The 16023-nt window shown below is 50.2% G+C and overlaps 27 non-coding genes across 27 annotated transcripts; all 27 read left to right on the top strand.

Moving 5' to 3' along the window:
• The first annotated feature begins 69 nt into the window (after positions 1-69).
• Trnan-guu (transfer RNA asparagine (anticodon GUU)) lies at positions 70-143 on the top strand. Its single transcript has one exon. It is a non-coding gene; the product is annotated as a tRNA-Asn (tRNA).
• An 848-nt stretch (positions 144-991) lies between these two features.
• Positions 992-1063, top strand: Trnat-cgu (transfer RNA threonine (anticodon CGU)). The gene has a single exon. It is a non-coding gene; the product is annotated as a tRNA-Thr (tRNA).
• A 332-nt stretch (positions 1064-1395) lies between these two features.
• Trnan-guu (transfer RNA asparagine (anticodon GUU)) lies at positions 1396-1469 on the top strand. Its single transcript has one exon. It is a non-coding gene; the product is annotated as a tRNA-Asn (tRNA).
• A 690-nt stretch (positions 1470-2159) lies between these two features.
• Positions 2160-2231, top strand: Trnat-cgu (transfer RNA threonine (anticodon CGU)). Its single transcript has one exon. It is a non-coding gene; the product is annotated as a tRNA-Thr (tRNA).
• Positions 2232-2564: 333 nt separating this feature from the next.
• Trnan-guu (transfer RNA asparagine (anticodon GUU)) lies at positions 2565-2638 on the top strand. The gene has a single exon. It is a non-coding gene; the product is annotated as a tRNA-Asn (tRNA).
• A 690-nt stretch (positions 2639-3328) lies between these two features.
• Trnat-cgu (transfer RNA threonine (anticodon CGU)) lies at positions 3329-3400 on the top strand. Its single transcript has one exon. It is a non-coding gene; the product is annotated as a tRNA-Thr (tRNA).
• A 332-nt stretch (positions 3401-3732) lies between these two features.
• On the top strand, positions 3733-3806 carry Trnan-guu (transfer RNA asparagine (anticodon GUU)). The gene has a single exon. It is a non-coding gene; the product is annotated as a tRNA-Asn (tRNA).
• Positions 3807-4496: 690 nt separating this feature from the next.
• On the top strand, positions 4497-4568 carry Trnat-cgu (transfer RNA threonine (anticodon CGU)). The gene has a single exon. It is a non-coding gene; the product is annotated as a tRNA-Thr (tRNA).
• A 333-nt stretch (positions 4569-4901) lies between these two features.
• On the top strand, positions 4902-4975 carry Trnan-guu (transfer RNA asparagine (anticodon GUU)). Its single transcript has one exon. It is a non-coding gene; the product is annotated as a tRNA-Asn (tRNA).
• Positions 4976-5665: 690 nt separating this feature from the next.
• On the top strand, positions 5666-5737 carry Trnat-cgu (transfer RNA threonine (anticodon CGU)). The gene has a single exon. It is a non-coding gene; the product is annotated as a tRNA-Thr (tRNA).
• A 333-nt stretch (positions 5738-6070) lies between these two features.
• Positions 6071-6144, top strand: Trnan-guu (transfer RNA asparagine (anticodon GUU)). Its single transcript has one exon. It is a non-coding gene; the product is annotated as a tRNA-Asn (tRNA).
• A 690-nt stretch (positions 6145-6834) lies between these two features.
• Positions 6835-6906, top strand: Trnat-cgu (transfer RNA threonine (anticodon CGU)). Its single transcript has one exon. It is a non-coding gene; the product is annotated as a tRNA-Thr (tRNA).
• Positions 6907-7238: 332 nt separating this feature from the next.
• Positions 7239-7312, top strand: Trnan-guu (transfer RNA asparagine (anticodon GUU)). Its single transcript has one exon. It is a non-coding gene; the product is annotated as a tRNA-Asn (tRNA).
• A 690-nt stretch (positions 7313-8002) lies between these two features.
• Positions 8003-8074, top strand: Trnat-cgu (transfer RNA threonine (anticodon CGU)). The gene has a single exon. It is a non-coding gene; the product is annotated as a tRNA-Thr (tRNA).
• Positions 8075-8407: 333 nt separating this feature from the next.
• Positions 8408-8481, top strand: Trnan-guu (transfer RNA asparagine (anticodon GUU)). The gene has a single exon. It is a non-coding gene; the product is annotated as a tRNA-Asn (tRNA).
• A 690-nt stretch (positions 8482-9171) lies between these two features.
• Positions 9172-9243, top strand: Trnat-cgu (transfer RNA threonine (anticodon CGU)). Its single transcript has one exon. It is a non-coding gene; the product is annotated as a tRNA-Thr (tRNA).
• A 332-nt stretch (positions 9244-9575) lies between these two features.
• On the top strand, positions 9576-9649 carry Trnan-guu (transfer RNA asparagine (anticodon GUU)). The gene has a single exon. It is a non-coding gene; the product is annotated as a tRNA-Asn (tRNA).
• Positions 9650-10339: 690 nt separating this feature from the next.
• Trnat-cgu (transfer RNA threonine (anticodon CGU)) lies at positions 10340-10411 on the top strand. Its single transcript has one exon. It is a non-coding gene; the product is annotated as a tRNA-Thr (tRNA).
• Positions 10412-10744: 333 nt separating this feature from the next.
• Trnan-guu (transfer RNA asparagine (anticodon GUU)) lies at positions 10745-10818 on the top strand. Its single transcript has one exon. It is a non-coding gene; the product is annotated as a tRNA-Asn (tRNA).
• Positions 10819-11508: 690 nt separating this feature from the next.
• Positions 11509-11580, top strand: Trnat-cgu (transfer RNA threonine (anticodon CGU)). The gene has a single exon. It is a non-coding gene; the product is annotated as a tRNA-Thr (tRNA).
• Positions 11581-11913: 333 nt separating this feature from the next.
• Trnan-guu (transfer RNA asparagine (anticodon GUU)) lies at positions 11914-11987 on the top strand. Its single transcript has one exon. It is a non-coding gene; the product is annotated as a tRNA-Asn (tRNA).
• A 690-nt stretch (positions 11988-12677) lies between these two features.
• Positions 12678-12749, top strand: Trnat-cgu (transfer RNA threonine (anticodon CGU)). Its single transcript has one exon. It is a non-coding gene; the product is annotated as a tRNA-Thr (tRNA).
• Positions 12750-13082: 333 nt separating this feature from the next.
• Trnan-guu (transfer RNA asparagine (anticodon GUU)) lies at positions 13083-13156 on the top strand. The gene has a single exon. It is a non-coding gene; the product is annotated as a tRNA-Asn (tRNA).
• Positions 13157-13846: 690 nt separating this feature from the next.
• Trnat-cgu (transfer RNA threonine (anticodon CGU)) lies at positions 13847-13918 on the top strand. The gene has a single exon. It is a non-coding gene; the product is annotated as a tRNA-Thr (tRNA).
• A 332-nt stretch (positions 13919-14250) lies between these two features.
• Positions 14251-14324, top strand: Trnan-guu (transfer RNA asparagine (anticodon GUU)). The gene has a single exon. It is a non-coding gene; the product is annotated as a tRNA-Asn (tRNA).
• A 690-nt stretch (positions 14325-15014) lies between these two features.
• Positions 15015-15086, top strand: Trnat-cgu (transfer RNA threonine (anticodon CGU)). The gene has a single exon. It is a non-coding gene; the product is annotated as a tRNA-Thr (tRNA).
• A 333-nt stretch (positions 15087-15419) lies between these two features.
• On the top strand, positions 15420-15493 carry Trnan-guu (transfer RNA asparagine (anticodon GUU)). Its single transcript has one exon. It is a non-coding gene; the product is annotated as a tRNA-Asn (tRNA).
• The last annotated feature ends 530 nt before the right edge of the window (positions 15494-16023 follow it).

Raw genomic sequence — 16023 nt, 5'->3', positions numbered from 1 at the left:
TCTGCGAGGTGCCTGCAGAAAGTATACGAGTTGCATTGATAAAGAGAGCAGGAGTGACCGCAAGTCAAGGCCTCCGTGGCGCAATCGGCTAGCGCGTTCGGCTGTTAACCGAAAGGTTGGTGGTTCGAGCCCACCTGGGGGCGAAATCGTTTTAATCGCCACCGAGCGGAAGACATATGTCCACCTTGATAGAGATACACAGCTAGAGTGACAGCCACGTGACAGTGGAGGTAAAAACATGGCCCTATGCGGACGTTCTACTGTTTTCCTATTCATTCGGCATGTGTGACACTGCAGTAGAGCGACGACCACTACAAAAGATGTATTATTTACATTTCATTTCAGCGTATACACCGCGAGTGCCATGTGACAGGGCCTCTCTCTCGATGTCGATCTGCATTTGGCGTCTCTTAAGTGTCGGTCTGCTGTAGGCCGCTGTTGGCCGAGCGGCGTGCAGTGCGTACTGTTTTCCTATTCATTCGGCATGTGTGACACTGCAGTAGAGCAACGACCACTACAAAAGATGTATTATTTACATTTCTTTTCAGCGTATACACCGCGAGTGCCATGTGACAGGGCCTCTCTCTCGTTGTAGATCTGCATTTGGCGTCTCTTAAGTGTCGGTCTGCAGTAGGCCGCTGTTGGCCGAGCGGCGTGCAGTCGCCTTACATGAAGCCCAATGGGCAACTTCAGTGCCACTGTGGACGACAGCATACTGTAGCCGGAGAGAGGAGTCGAAAGGCGCGTTTCACAGTAGAGCCACGCTATCCCACAAGCTGTGCACTAGGTCAAGTTTTTCGCAGACCGCAAACCTTTGGTGGCTTGACGCTCGTCGTCGATCGTAAGGGTGAAACAGTGAAGAGACTTGGAAAACGGTAAGGTGGACACCCCCAGCAGCATGTGTGTGTCAAATCCGATATCTGGTCGAGGGCTGTAAGATTCAGTATGATGACGTGACAATTCGGGAGTAGCTCACGAAGGCAAAGCTGCGGCCTTCTTAGCTCAGTGGTAGAGCACTGGTCTCGTGAACCAGGGGTCGTGAGTTCGACCCTCACAGAAGGCATTCAGTTTTTTAACGTTGCTGCTTGAGCAGAGCTAGCTCGAGCAGCATCTAACAAATGGCAGTGCACTGAATGAAGGGGAAGTTCTACAACCGATAAAGAATGCTCTACTTGCATCAGAGGTTTACTGAATGTGTAGGCGGAACACTGTTTTGTATGCATTTTGTAGTAGAATGTCATGCTTGGCGATGTCATTCGTTAATGAGCTCCGCTACAGTGTGCATGCACGTTATCCATGTGAAGAGGCGTAAGCAGATACTACCATTCTGCGAGGTGCCTGCAGAAAGTATACGAGTTGCATTGATAAAGAGAGCAGGAGTGACCGCAAGTCAAGGCCTCCGTGGCGCAATCGGCTAGCGCGTTCGGCTGTTAACCGAAAGGTTGGTTGTTCGAGCCCACCTGGGGGCGAAATCGTTTTAATCGCCACCGAGGTGAAGACATATGTCCACTTTGATAGAGATACACAGCTAGAGTGACAGTTTGGCTGTGTTTGAATGATGCCACACAGCCTTATACACATTCAGCCACGTGACAGTGGAGGTAAAAACATGGCCCTATGCGGACGTTCTACTGTTTTCCTATTCATTCGGCACGTGTGACATTGCAGTAGAGCGACGACCACTACAAAAGATGTATTATTTACATTTCATTTCAGCGTATACACCGCGAGTGCCATGTGACAGGGCCTCTCTCTCGATGTCGATCTGCATTTGGCGTCTCTTAAGTGTCGGTCTGCAGTAGGCCGCTGTTGGCCGAGCGGCGTGCAGTCGCCTTACATGAAGCCCAATGGGCAACTTCAGTGCCACTGTGGACGACAGCATACTGTAGCCGGAGAGAGGAGTCGAAAGGCGCGTTTCACAGTAGAGCCACGCTATCCCACAAGCTGTGCACTAGGTCAAGTTTTTCGCAGACCGCAAACCTTTGGTGGCTTGACGCTCGTCGTCGATCGTAAGGATGAAACAGTGAAGAGAGTTGGAAAACGGTAAGGTGGACACCCCCAGCAGCATGTGTGTGTCAAATCCGATATCTGGTCGAGGGCTGTAAGATTCAGTATGATGACGTGACAATTCGGGAGTAGCTCACGAAGGCAAAGCTGCGGCCTTCTTAGCTCTGTGGTAGAGCACTGGTCTCGTAAACCAGGGGTCGTGAGTTCGACCCTCACAGAAGGCATTCATTCTTTTAACGTTGCTGCTGAGAGCAGAGCTAGCTCGAGCAGCATCTAACAAATGGCAGTGCACTGAATGAAGGGGAAGTTCTACAACCGATAAAGAATGCTCTACTTGCATCAGAGGTTTACTGAATGTGTAGGCGGAACACTGTTTTGTATGCATTTTGTAGTAGAATGTCATGCTTGGCGATGTCATTCGTTAATGAGCTCCGCTACAGTGTGCATGCACGTTATCCATGTGAAGAGGCGTAAGCAGATACTACCATTCTGCGAGGTGCCTGCAGAAAGTATACGAGTTGCATTGATAAAGAGAGCAGGAGTGACCGCAAGTCAAGGCCTCCGTGGCGCAATCGGCTAGCGCGTTCGGCTGTTAACCGAAAGGTTGGTGGTTCGAGCCCACCCGGGGGCGAAATCGTTTTAATCGCCACCGAGGTGAAGACATATGTCCACTTTGATAGAGATACACAGCTAGAGTGACAGTTTGGCTGTGTTTGAATGATGCCACACAGCCTTATACACATTCAGCCACGTGACAGTGGAGGTAAAAACATGGCCCTATGCGGACGTTCTACTGTTTTCCTATTCATTCGGCACGTGTGACATTGCAGTAGAGCGACGACCACTACAAAAGATGTATTATTTACATTTCATTTCAGCGTATACACCGCGAGTGCCATGTGACAGGGCCTCTCTCTCGATGTCGATCTGCATTTGGCGTCTCTTAAGTGTCGGTCTGCAGTAGGCCGCTGTTGGCCGAGCGGCGTGCAGTCGCCTTACATGAAGCCCAATGGGCAACTTCAGTGCCACTGTGGACGACAGCATACTGTAGCCGGAGAGAGGAGTCGAAAGGCGCGTTTCACAGTAGAGCCACGCTATCCCACAAGCTGTGCACTAGGTCAAGTTTTTCGCAGACCGCAAACCTTTGGTGGCTTGACGCTCGTCGTCGATCGTAAGGGTGAAACAGTGAAGAGAGTTGGAAAACGGTAAGGTGGACACCCCCAGCAGCATGTGTGTGTCAAATCCGATATCTGGTCGAGGGCTGTAAGATTCAGTATGATGACGTGACAATTCGGGAGTAGCTCAGGAAGGCAAAGCTGCGGCCTTCTTAGCTCTGTGGTAGAGCACTGGTCTCGTAAACCAGGGGTCGTGAGTTCGACCCTCACAGAAGGCATTCATTTTTTAACGTTGCTGCTGAGAGCAGAGCTAGCTCGAGCAGCATCTAACAAATGGCAGTGCACTGAATGAAGGGGAAGATCTACAACCGATAAAGAATTCTCTACTTGCATCAGAGGTTTACTGAATGTGTAGGCGGAACAATGTTTTGTATGCATTTTGTAGTAGAATGTCATGCTTGGCGATGTCATTCGTTAATGAGCTCCGCTACAGTGTGCATGCACGTTATCCATGTGAAGAGGCGTAAGCAGATACTACCATTCTGCGAGGTGCCTGCAGAAAGTATACGAGTTGCATTGATAAAGAGAGCAGGAGTGACCGCAAGTCAAGGCCTCCGTGGCGCAATCGGCTAGCGCTTTCGGCTGTTAACCGAAAGGTTGGTTGTTCGAGCCCACCTGGGGGCGAAATCGTTTTAATCGCCACCGAGGTGAAGACATATGTCCACTTTGATAGAGATACACAGCTAGAGTGACAGTTTGGCTGTGTTTGAATGATGCCACACAGCCTTATACACATTCAGCCACGTGACAGTGGAGGTAAAAACATGGCCCTATGCGGACGTTCTACTGTTTTCCTATTCATTCGGCACGTGTGACATTGCAGTAGAGCGACGACCACTACAAAAGATGTATTATTTACATTTCATTTCAGCGTATACACCGCGAGTGCCATGTGACAGGGCCTCTCTCTCGATGTCGATCTGCATTTGGCGTCTCTTAAGTGTCGGTCTGCAGTAGGCCGCTGTTGGCCGAGCGGCGTGCAGTCGCCTTACATGAAGCCCAATGGGCAACTTCAGTGCCACTGTGGACGACAGCATACTGTAGCCGGAGAGAGGAGTCGAAAGGCGCGTTTCACAGTAGAGCCACGCTATCCCACAAGCTGTGCACTAGGTCAAGTTTTTCGCAGACCGCAAACCTTTGGTGGCTTGACGCTCGTCGTCGATCGTAAGGATGAAACAGTGAAGAGAGTTGGAAAACGGTAAGGTGGACACCCCCAGCAGCATGTGTGTGTCAAATCCGATATCTGGTCGAGGGCTGTAAGATTCAGTATGATGACGTGACAATTCAGGAGTAGCTCACGAAGGCAAAGCTGCGGCCTTCTTAGCTCTGTGGTAGAGCACTGGTCTCGTAAACCAGGGGTCGTGAGTTCGACCCTCACAGAAGGCATTCATTCTTTTAACGTTGCTGCTGAGAGCAGAGCTAGCTCGAGCAGCATCTAACAAATGGCAGTGCACTGAATGAAGGGGAAGTTCTACAACCGATAAAGAATGCTCTACTTGCATCAGAGGTTTACTGAATGTGTAGGCGGAACACTGTTTTGTATGCATTTTGTAGTAGAATGTCATGCTTGGCGATGTCATTCGTTAATGAGCTCCGCTACAGTGTGCATGCACGTTATCCATGTGAAGAGGCGTAAGCAGATACTACCATTCTGCGAGGTGCCTGCAGAAAGTATACGAGTTGCATTGATAAAGAGAGCAGGAGTGACCGCAAGTCAAGGCCTCCGTGGCGCAATCGGCTAGCGCGTTCGGCTGTTAACCGAAAGGTTGGTGGTTCGAGCCCACCCGGGGGCGAAATCGTTTTAATCGCCACCGAGGTGAAGACATATGTCCACTTTGATAGAGATACACAGCTAGAGTGACAGTTTGGCTGTGTTTGAATGATGCCACACAGCCTTATACACATTCAGCCACGTGACAGTGGAGGTAAAAACATGGCCCTATGCGGACGTTCTACTGTTTTCCTATTCATTCGGCACGTGTGACATTGCAGTAGAGCGACGACCACTACAAAAGATGTATTATTTACATTTCATTTCAGCGTATACACCGCGAGTGCCATGTGACAGGGCCTCTCTCTCGATGTCGATCTGCATTTGGCGTCTCTTAAGTGTCGGTCTGCAGTAGGCCGCTGTTGGCCGAGCGGCGTGCAGTCGCCTTACATGAAGCCCAATGGGCAACTTCAGTGCCACTGTGGACGACAGCATACTGTAGCCGGAGAGAGGAGTCGAAAGGCGCGTTTCACAGTAGAGCCACGCTATCCCACAAGCTGTGCACTAGGTCAAGTTTTTCGCAGACCGCAAACCTTTGGTGGCTTGACGCTCGTCGTCGATCGTAAGGATGAAACAGTGAAGAGAGTTGGAAAACGGTAAGGTGGACACCCCCAGCAGCATGTGTGTGTCAAATCCGATATCTGGTCGAGGGCTGTAAGATTCAGTATGATGACGTGACAATTCGGGAGTAGCTCACGAAGGCAAAGCTGCGGCCTTCTTAGCTCTGTGGTAGAGCACTGGTCTCGTAAACCAGGGGTCGTGAGTTCGACCCTCACAGAAGGCATTCATTCTTTTAACGTTGCTGCTGAGAGCAGAGCTAGCTCGAGCAGCATCTAACAAATGGCAGTGCACTGAATGAAGGGGAAGTTCTACAACCGATAAAGAATGCTCTACTTGCATCACAGGTTAACTGAATGTGTAGGCGGAACACTGTTTTGTATGCATTTTGTAGTAGAATGTCATGCTTGGCGATGTCATTCGTTAATGAGCTCCGCTACAGTGTGCATGCACGTTATCCATGTGAAGAGGCGTAAGCAGATACTACCATTCTGCGAGGTGCCTGCAGAAAGTATACGAGTTGCATTGATAAAGAGAGCAGGAGTGACCGCAAGTCAAGGCCTCCGTGGCGCAATCGGCTAGCGCGTTCGGCTGTTAACCGAAAGGTTGGTGGTTCGAGCCCACCCGGGGGCGAAATCGTTTTAATCGCCACCGAGGTGAAGACATATGTCCACTTTGATAGAGATACACAGCTAGAGTGACAGTTTGGCTGTGTTTGAATGATGCCACACACCCTTATACACATTCAGCCACGTGACAGTGGAGGTAAAAACATGGCCCTATGCGGACGTTCTACTGTTTTCCTATTCATTCGGCACGTGTGACATTGCAGTAGAGCGACGACCACTACAAAAGATGTATTATTTACATTTCATTTCAGCGTATACACCGCGAGTGCCATGTGACAGGGCCTCTCTCTCGATGTCGATCTGCATTTGGCGTCTCTTAAGTGTCGGTCTGCAGTAGGCCGCTGTTGGCCGAGCGGCGTGCAGTCGCCTTACATGAAGCCCAATGGGCAACTTCAGTGCCACTGTGGACGACAGCATACTGTAGCCGGAGAGAGGAGTCGAAAGGCGCGTTTCACAGTAGAGCCACGCTATCCCACAAGCTGTGCACTAGGTCAAGTTTTTCGCAGACCGCAAACCTTTGGTGGCTTGACGCTCGTCGTCGATCGTAAGGGTGAAACAGTGAAGAGACTTGGAAAACGGTAAGGTGGACACCCCCAGCAGCATGTGTGTGTCAAATCCGATATCTGGTCGAGGGCTGTAAGATTCAGTATGATGACGTGACAATTCGGGAGTAGCTCACGAAAGCAAAGCTGCGGCCTTCTTAGCTCAGTGGTAGAGCACTGGTCTCGTGAACCAGGGGTCGTGAGTTCGACCCTCACAGAAGGCATTCAGTTTTTTAACGTTGCTGCTTGAGCAGAGCTAGCTCGAGCAGCATCTAACAAATGGCAGTGCACTGAATGAAGGGGAAGTTCTACAACCGATAAAGAATGCTCTACTTGCATCAGAGGTTTACTGAATGTGTAGGCGGAACACTGTTTTGTATGCATTTTGTAGTAGAATGTCATGCTTGGCGATGTCATTCGTTAATGAGCTCCGCTACAGTGTGCATGCACGTTATCCATGTGAAGAGGCGTAAGCAGATACTACCATTCTGCGAGGTGCCTGCAGAAAGTATACGAGTTGCATTGATAAAGAGAGCAGGAGTGACCGCAAGTCAAGGCCTCCGTGGCGCAATCGGCTAGCGCGTTCGGCTGTTAACCGAAAGGTTGGTTGTTCGAGCCCACCTGGGGGCGAAATCGTTTTAATCGCCACCGAGGTGAAGACATATGTCCACTTTGATAGAGATACACAGCTAGAGTGACAGTTTGGCTGTGTTTGAATGATGCCACACAGCCTTATACACATTCAGCCACGTGACAGTGGAGGTAAAAACATGGCCCTATGCGGACGTTCTACTGTTTTCCTATTCATTCGGCACGTGTGACATTGCAGTAGAGCGACGACCACTACAAAAGATGTATTATTTACATTTCATTTCAGCGTATACACCGCGAGTGCCATGTGACAGGGCCTCTCTCTCGATGTCGATCTGCATTTGGCGTCTCTTAAGTGTCGGTCTGCAGTAGGCCGCTGTTGGCCGAGCGGCGTGCAGTCGCCTTACATGAAGCCCAATGGGCAACTTCAGTGCCACTGTGGACGACAGCATACTGTAGCCGGAGAGAGGAGTCGAAAGGCGCGTTTCACAGTAGAGCCACGCTATCCCACAAGCTGTGCACTAGGTCAAGTTTTTCGCAGACCGCAAACCTTTGGTGGCTTGACGCTCGTCGTCGATCGTAAGGATGAAACAGTGAAGAGAGTTGGAAAACGGTAAGGTGGACACCCCCAGCAGCATGTGTGTGTCAAATCCGATATCTGGTCGAGGGCTGTAAGATTCAGTATGATGACGTGACAATTCGGGAGTAGCTCACGAAGGCAAAGCTGCGGCCTTCTTAGCTCTGTGGTAGAGCACTGGTCTCGTAAACCAGGGGTCGTGAGTTCGACCCTCACAGAAGGCATTCATTCTTTTAACGTTGCTGCTGAGAGCAGAGCTAGCTCGAGCAGCATCTAACAAATGGCAGTGCACTGAATGAAGGGGAAGTTCTACAACCGATAAAGAATGCTCTACTTGCATCAGAGGTTTACTGAATGTGTAGGCGGAACACTGTTTTGTATGCATTTTGTAGTAGAATGTCATGCTTGGCGATGTCATTCGTTAATGAGCTCCGCTACAGTGTGCATGCACGTTATCCATGTGAAGAGGCGTAAGCAGATACTACCATTCTGCGAGGTGCCTGCAGAAAGTATACGAGTTGCATTGATAAAGAGAGCAGGAGTGACCGCAAGTCAAGGCCTCCGTGGCGCAATCGGCTAGCGCGTTCGGCTGTTAACCGAAAGGTTGGTGGTTCGAGCCCACCCGGGGGCGAAATCGTTTTAATCGCCACCGAGGTGAAGACATATGTCCACTTTGATAGAGATACACAGCTAGAGTGACAGTTTGGCTGTGTTTGAATGATGCCACACACCCTTATACACATTCAGCCACGTGACAGTGGAGGTAAAAACATGGCCCTATGCGGACGTTCTACTGTTTTCCTATTCATTCGGCACGTGTGACATTGCAGTAGAGCGACGACCACTACAAAAGATGTATTATTTACATTTCATTTCAGCGTATACACCGCGAGTGCCATGTGACAGGGCCTCTCTCTCGATGTCGATCTGCATTTGGCGTCTCTTAAGTGTCGGTCTGCAGTAGGCCGCTGTTGGCCGAGCGGCGTGCAGTCGCCTTACATGAAGCCCAATGGGCAACTTCAGTGCCACTGTGGACGACAGCATACTGTAGCCGGAGAGAGGAGTCGAAAGGCGCGTTTCACAGTAGAGCCACGCTATCCCACAAGCTGTGCACTAGGTCAAGTTTTTCGCAGACCGCAAACCTTTGGTGGCTTGACGCTCGTCGTCGATCGTAAGGGTGAAACAGTGAAGAGACTTGGAAAACGGTAAGGTGGACACCCCCAGCAGCATGTGTGTGTCAAATCCGATATCTGGTCGAGGGCTGTAAGATTCAGTATGATGACGTGACAATTCGGGAGTAGCTCACGAAAGCAAAGCTGCGGCCTTCTTAGCTCAGTGGTAGAGCACTGGTCTCGTGAACCAGGGGTCGTGAGTTCGACCCTCACAGAAGGCATTCAGTTTTTTAACGTTGCTGCTTGAGCAGAGCTAGCTCGAGCAGCATCTAACAAATGGCAGTGCACTGAATGAAGGGGAAGTTCTACAACCGATAAAGAATGCTCTACTTGCATCAGAGGTTTACTGAATGTGTAGGCGGAACACTGTTTTGTATGCATTTTGTAGTAGAATGTCATGCTTGGCGATGTCATTCGTTAATGAGCTCCGCTACAGTGTGCATGCACGTTATCCATGTGAAGAGGCGTAAGCAGATACTACCATTCTGCGAGGTGCCTGCAGAAAGTATACGAGTTGCATTGATAAAGAGAGCAGGAGTGACCGCAAGTCAAGGCCTCCGTGGCGCAATCGGCTAGCGCGTTCGGCTGTTAACCGAAAGGTTGGTTGTTCGAGCCCACCTGGGGGCGAAATCGTTTTAATCGCCACCGAGGTGAAGACATATGTCCACTTTGATAGAGATACACAGCTAGAGTGACAGTTTGGCTGTGTTTGAATGATGCCACACAGCCTTATACACATTCAGCCACGTGACAGTGGAGGTAAAAACATGGCCCTATGCGGACGTTCTACTGTTTTCCTATTCATTCGGCACGTGTGACATTGCAGTAGAGCGACGACCACTACAAAAGATGTATTATTTACATTTCATTTCAGCGTATACACCGCGAGTGCCATGTGACAGGGCCTCTCTCTCGATGTCGATCTGCATTTGGCGTCTCTTAAGTGTCGGTCTGCAGTAGGCCGCTGTTGGCCGAGCGGCGTGCAGTCGCCTTACATGAAGCCCAATGGGCAACTTCAGTGCCACTGTGGACGACAGCATACTGTAGCCGGAGAGAGGAGTCGAAAGGCGCGTTTCACAGTAGAGCCACGCTATCCCACAAGCTGTGCACTAGGTCAAGTTTTTCGCAGACCGCAAACCTTTGGTGGCTTGACGCTCGTCGTCGATCGTAAGGATGAAACAGTGAAGAGAGTTGGAAAACGGTAAGGTGGACACCCCCAGCAGCATGTGTGTGTCAAATCCGATATCTGGTCGAGGGCTGTAAGATTCAGTATGATGACGTGACAATTCGGGAGTAGCTCACGAAGGCAAAGCTGCGGCCTTCTTAGCTCTGTGGTAGAGCACTGGTCTCGTAAACCAGGGGTCGTGAGTTCGACCCTCACAGAAGGCATTCATTCTTTTAACGTTGCTGCTGAGAGCAGAGCTAGCTCGAGCAGCATCTAACAAATGGCAGTGCACTGAATGAAGGGGAAGTTCTACAACCTATAAAGAATGCTCTACTTGCATCAGAGGTTTACTGAATGTGTAGGCGGAACACTGTTTTGTATGCATTTTGTAGTAGAATGTCATGCTTGGCGATGTCATTCGTTAATGAGCTCCGCTACAGTGTGCATGCACGTTATCCATGTGAAGAGGCGTAAGCAGATACTACCATTCTGCGAGGTGCCTGCAGAAAGTATACGAGTTGCATTGATAAAGAGAGCAGGAGTGACCGCAAGTCAAGGCCTCCGTGGCGCAATCGGCTAGCGCGTTCGGCTGTTAACCGAAAGGTTGGTGGTTCGAGCCCACCCGGGGGCGAAATCGTTTTAATCGCCACCGAGGTGAAGACATATGTCCACTTTGATAGAGATACACAGCTAGAGTGACAGTTTGGCTGTGTTTGAATGATGCCACACACCCTTATACACATTCAGCCACGTGACAGTGGAGGTAAAAACATGGCCCTATGCGGACGTTCTACTGTTTTCCTATTCATTCGGCACGTGTGACATTGCAGTAGAGCGACGACCACTACAAAAGATGTATTATTTACATTTCATTTCAGCGTATACACCGCGAGTGCCATGTGACAGGGCCTCTCTCTCGATGTCGATCTGCATTTGGCGTCTCTTAAGTGTCGGTCTGCAGTAGGCCGCTGTTGGCCGAGCGGCGTGCAGTCGCCTTACATGAAGCCCAATGGGCAACTTCAGTGCCACTGTGGACGACAGCATACTGTAGCCGGAGAGAGGAGTCGAAAGGCGCGTTTCACAGTAGAGCCACGCTATCCCACAAGCTGTGCACTAGGTCAAGTTTTTCGCAGACCGCAAACCTTTGGTGGCTTGACGCTCGTCGTCGATCGTAAGGATGAAACAGTGAAGAGAGTTGGAAAACGGTAAGGTGGACACCCCCAGCAGCATGTGTGTGTCAAATCCGATATCTGGTCGAGGGCTGTAAGATTCAGTATGATGACGTGACAATTCGGGAGTAGCTCACGAAGGCAAAGCTGCGGCCTTCTTAGCTCTGTGGTAGAGCACTGGTCTCGTAAACCAGGGGTCGTGAGTTCGACCCTCACAGAAGGCATTCATTCTTTTAACGTTGCTGCTGAGAGCAGAGCTAGCTCGAGCAGCATCTAACAAATGGCAGTGCACTGAATGAAGGGGAAGTTCTACAACCTATAAAGAATGCTCTACTTGCATCAGAGGTTTACTGAATGTGTAGGCGGAACACTGTTTTGTATGCATTTTGTAGTAGAATGTCATGCTTGGCGATGTCATTCGTTAATGAGCTCCGCTACAGTGTGCATGCACGTTATCCATGTGAAGAGGCGTAAGCAGATACTACCATTCTGCGAGGTGCCTGCAGAAAGTATACGAGTTGCATTGATAAAGAGAGCAGGAGTGACCGCAAGTCAAGGCCTCCGTGGCGCAATCGGCTAGCGCGTTCGGCTGTTAACCGAAAGGTTGGTGGTTCGAGCCCACCCGGGGGCGAAATCGTTTTAATCGCCACCGAGGTGAAGACATATGTCCACTTTGATAGAGATACACAGCTAGAGTGACAGTTTGGCTGTGTTTGAATGATGCCACACACCCTTATACACATTCAGCCACGTGACAGTGGAGGTAAAAACATGGCCCTATGCGGACGTTCTACTGTTTTCCTATTCATTCGGCACGTGTGACATTGCAGTAGAGCGACGACCACTACAAAAGATGTATTATTTACATTTCATTTCAGCGTATACACCGCGAGTGCCATGTGACAGGGCCTCTCTCTCGATGTCGATCTGCATTTGGCGTCTCTTAAGTGTCGGTCTGCAGTAGGCCGCTGTTGGCCGAGCGGCGTGCAGTCGCCTTACATGAAGCCCAATGGGCAACTTCAGTGCCACTGTGGACGACAGCATACTGTAGCCGGAGAGAGGAGTCGAAAGGCGCGTTTCACAGTAGAGCCACGCTATCCCACAAGCTGTGCACTAGGTCAAGTTTTTCGCAGACCGCAAACCTTTGGTGGCTTGACGCTCGTCGTCGATCGTAAGGATGAAACAGTGAAGAGAGTTGGAAAACGGTAAGGTGGACACCCCCAGCAGCATGTGTGTGTCAAATCCGATATCTGGTCGAGGGCTGTAAGATTCAGTATGATGACGTGACAATTCGGGAGTAGCTCACGAAGGCAAAGCTGCGGCCTTCTTAGCTCTGTGGTAGAGCACTGGTCTCGTAAACCAGGGGTCGTGAGTTCGACCCTCACAGAAGGCATTCATTCTTTTAACGTTGCTGCTGAGAGCAGAGCTAGCTCGAGCAGCATCTAACAAATGGCAGTGCACTGAATGAAGGGGAAGTTCTACAACCGATAAAGAATGCTCTACTTGCATCAGAGGTTTACTGAATGTGTAGGCGGAACACTGTTTTGTATGCATTTTGTAGTAGAATGTCATGCTTGGCGATGTCATTCGTTAATGAGCTCCGCTACAGTGTGCATGCACGTTATCCATGTGAAGAGGCGTAAGCAGATACTACCATTCTGCGAGGTGCCTGCAGAAAGTATACGAGTTGCATTGATAAAGAGAGCAGGAGTGACCGCAAGTCAAGGCCTCCGTGGCGCAATCGGCTAGCGCGTTCGGCTGTTAACCGAAAGGTTGGTGGTTCGAGCCCACCCGGGGGCGAAATCGTTTTAATCGCCACCGAGGTGAAGACATATGTCCACTTTGATAGAGATACACAGCTAGAGTGACAGTTTGGCTGTGTTTGAATGATGCCACACACCCTTATACACATTCAGCCACGTGACAGTGGAGGTAAAAACATGGCCCTATGCGGACGTTCTACTGTTTTCCTATTCATTCGGCACGTGTGACATTGCAGTAGAGCGACGACCACTACAAAAGATGTATTATTTACATTTCATTTCAGCGTATACACCGCGAGTGCCATGTGACAGGGCCTCTCTCTCGATGTCGATCTGCATTTGGCGTCTCTTAAGTGTCGGTCTGCAGTAGGCCGCTGTTGGCCGAGCGGCGTGCAGTCGCCTTACATGAAGCCCAATGGGCAACTTCAGTGCCACTGTGGACGACAGCATACTGTAGCCGGAGAGAGGAGTCGAAAGGCGCGTTTCACAGTAGAGCCACGCTATCCCACAAGCTGTGCACTAGGTCAAGTTTTTCGCAGACCGCAAACCTTTGGTGGCTTGACGCTCGTCGTCGATCGTAAGGGTGAAACAGTGAAGAGAGTTGGAAAACGGTAAGGTGGACACCCCCAGCAGCATGTGTGTGTCAAATCCGATATCTGGTCGAGGGCTGTAAGATTCAGTATGATGACGTGACAATTCGGGAGTAGCTCAGGAAGGCAAAGCTGCGGCCTTCTTAGCTCTGTGGTAGAGCACTGGTCTCGTAAACCAGGGGTCGTGAGTTCGACCCTCACAGAAGGCATTCATTTTTTAACGTTGCTGCTGAGAGCAGAGCTAGCTCGAGCAGCATCTAACAAATGGCAGTGCACTGAATGAAGGGGAAGATCTACAACCGATAAAGAATTCTCTACTTGCATCAGAGGTTTACTGAATGTGTAGGCGGAACAATGTTTTGTATGCATTTTGTAGTAGAATGTCATGCTTGGCGATGTCATTCGTTAATGAGCTCCGCTACAGTGTGCATGCACGTTATCCATGTGAAGAGGCGTAAGCAGATACTACCATTCTGCGAGGTGCCTGCAGAAAGTATACGAGTTGCATTGATAAAGAGAGCAGGAGTGACCGCAAGTCAAGGCCTCCGTGGCGCAATCGGCTAGCGCGTTCGGCTGTTAACCGAAAGGTTGGTGGTTCGAGCCCACCCGGGGGCGAAATCGTTTTAATCGCCACCGAGGTGAAGACATATGTCCACTTTGATAGAGATACACAGCTAGAGTGACAGTTTGGCTGTGTTTGAATGATGCCACACAGCCTTATACACATTCAGCCACGTGACAGTGGAGGTAAAAACATGGCCCTATGCGGACGTTCTACTGTTTTCCTATTCATTCGGCACGTGTGACATTGCAGTAGAGCGACGACCACTACAAAAGATGTATTATTTACATTTCATTTCAGCGTATACACCGCGAGTGCCATGTGACAGGGCCTCTCTCTCGATGTCGATCTGCATTTGGCGTCTCTTAAGTGTCGGTCTGCAGTAGGCCGCTGTTGGCCGAGCGGCGTGCAGTCGCCTTACATGAAGCCCAATGGGCAACTTCAGTGCCACTGTGGACGACAGCATACTGTAGCCGGAGAGAGGAGTCGAAAGGCGCGTTTCACAGTAGAGCCACGCTATCCCACAAGCTGTGCACTAGGTCAAGTTTTTCGCAGACCGCAAACCTTTGGTGGCTTGACGCTCGTCGTCGATCGTAAGGGTGAAACAGTGAAGAGAGTTGGAAAACGGTAAGGTGGACACCCCCAGCAGCATGTGTGTGTCAAATCCGATATCTGGTCGAGGGCTGTAAGATTCAGTATGATGACGTGACAATTCGGGAGTAGCTCAGGAAGGCAAAGCTGCGGCCTTCTTAGCTCTGTGGTAGAGCACTGGTCTCGTAAACCAGGGGTCGTGAGTTCGACCCTCACAGAAGGCATTCATTTTTTTAACGTTGCTGCTGAGAGCAGAGCTAGCTCGAGCAGCATCTAACAAATGGCAGTGCACTGAATGAAGGGGAAGTTCTACAACCGATAAAGAATGCTCTACTTGCATCAGAGGTTTACTGAATGTGTAGGCGGAACACTGTTTTGTATGCATTTTGTAGTAGAATGTCATGCTTGGCGATGTCATTCGTTAATGAGCTCCGCTACAGTGTGCATGCACGTTATCCATGTGAAGAGGCGTAAGCAGATACTACCATTCTGCGAGGTGCCTGCAGAAAGTATACGAGTTGCATTGATAAAGAGAGCAGGAGTGACCGCAAGTCAAGGCCTCCGTGGCGCAATCGGCTAGCGCGTTCGGCTGTTAACCGAAAGGTTGGTGGTTCGAGCCCACCCGGGGGCGAAATCGTTTTAATCGCCACCGAGGTGAAGACATATGTCCACTTTGATAGAGATACACAGCTAGAGTGACAGTTTGGCTGTGTTTGAATGATGCCACACACCCTTATACACATTCAGCCACGTGACAGTGGAGGTAAAAACATGGCCCTATGCGGACGTTCTACTGTTTTCCTATTCATTCGGCACGTGTGACATTGCAGTAGAGCGACGACCACTACAAAAGATGTATTATTTACATTTCATTTCAGCGTATACACCGCGAGTGCCATGTGACAGGGCCTCTCTCTCGATGTCGATCTGCATTTGGCGTCTCTTAAGTGTCGGTCTGCAGTAGGCCGCTGTTGGCCGAGCGGCGTGCAGTCGCCTTACATGAAGCCCAATGGGCAACTTCAGTGCCACTGTGGACGACAGCATACTGTAGCCGGAGAGAGGAGTCGAAAGGCGCGTTTCACAGTAGAGCCACGCTATCCCACAAGCTGTGCACTAGGTCAAGTTTTTCGCAGACCGCAAACCTTTGGTGGCTTGACGCTC

Source organism: Schistocerca cancellata, unplaced genomic scaffold (assembly GCF_023864275.1).
Source record: "Schistocerca cancellata isolate TAMUIC-IGC-003103 unplaced genomic scaffold, iqSchCanc2.1 HiC_scaffold_826, whole genome shotgun sequence".
Classification (NCBI taxonomy): Eukaryota; Metazoa; Arthropoda; class Insecta; order Orthoptera; family Acrididae; genus Schistocerca; species Schistocerca cancellata.
The sequence above is the reverse complement of the archived record's forward strand: the minus strand, read 5'-3'. Positions and strand labels throughout refer to the sequence as shown.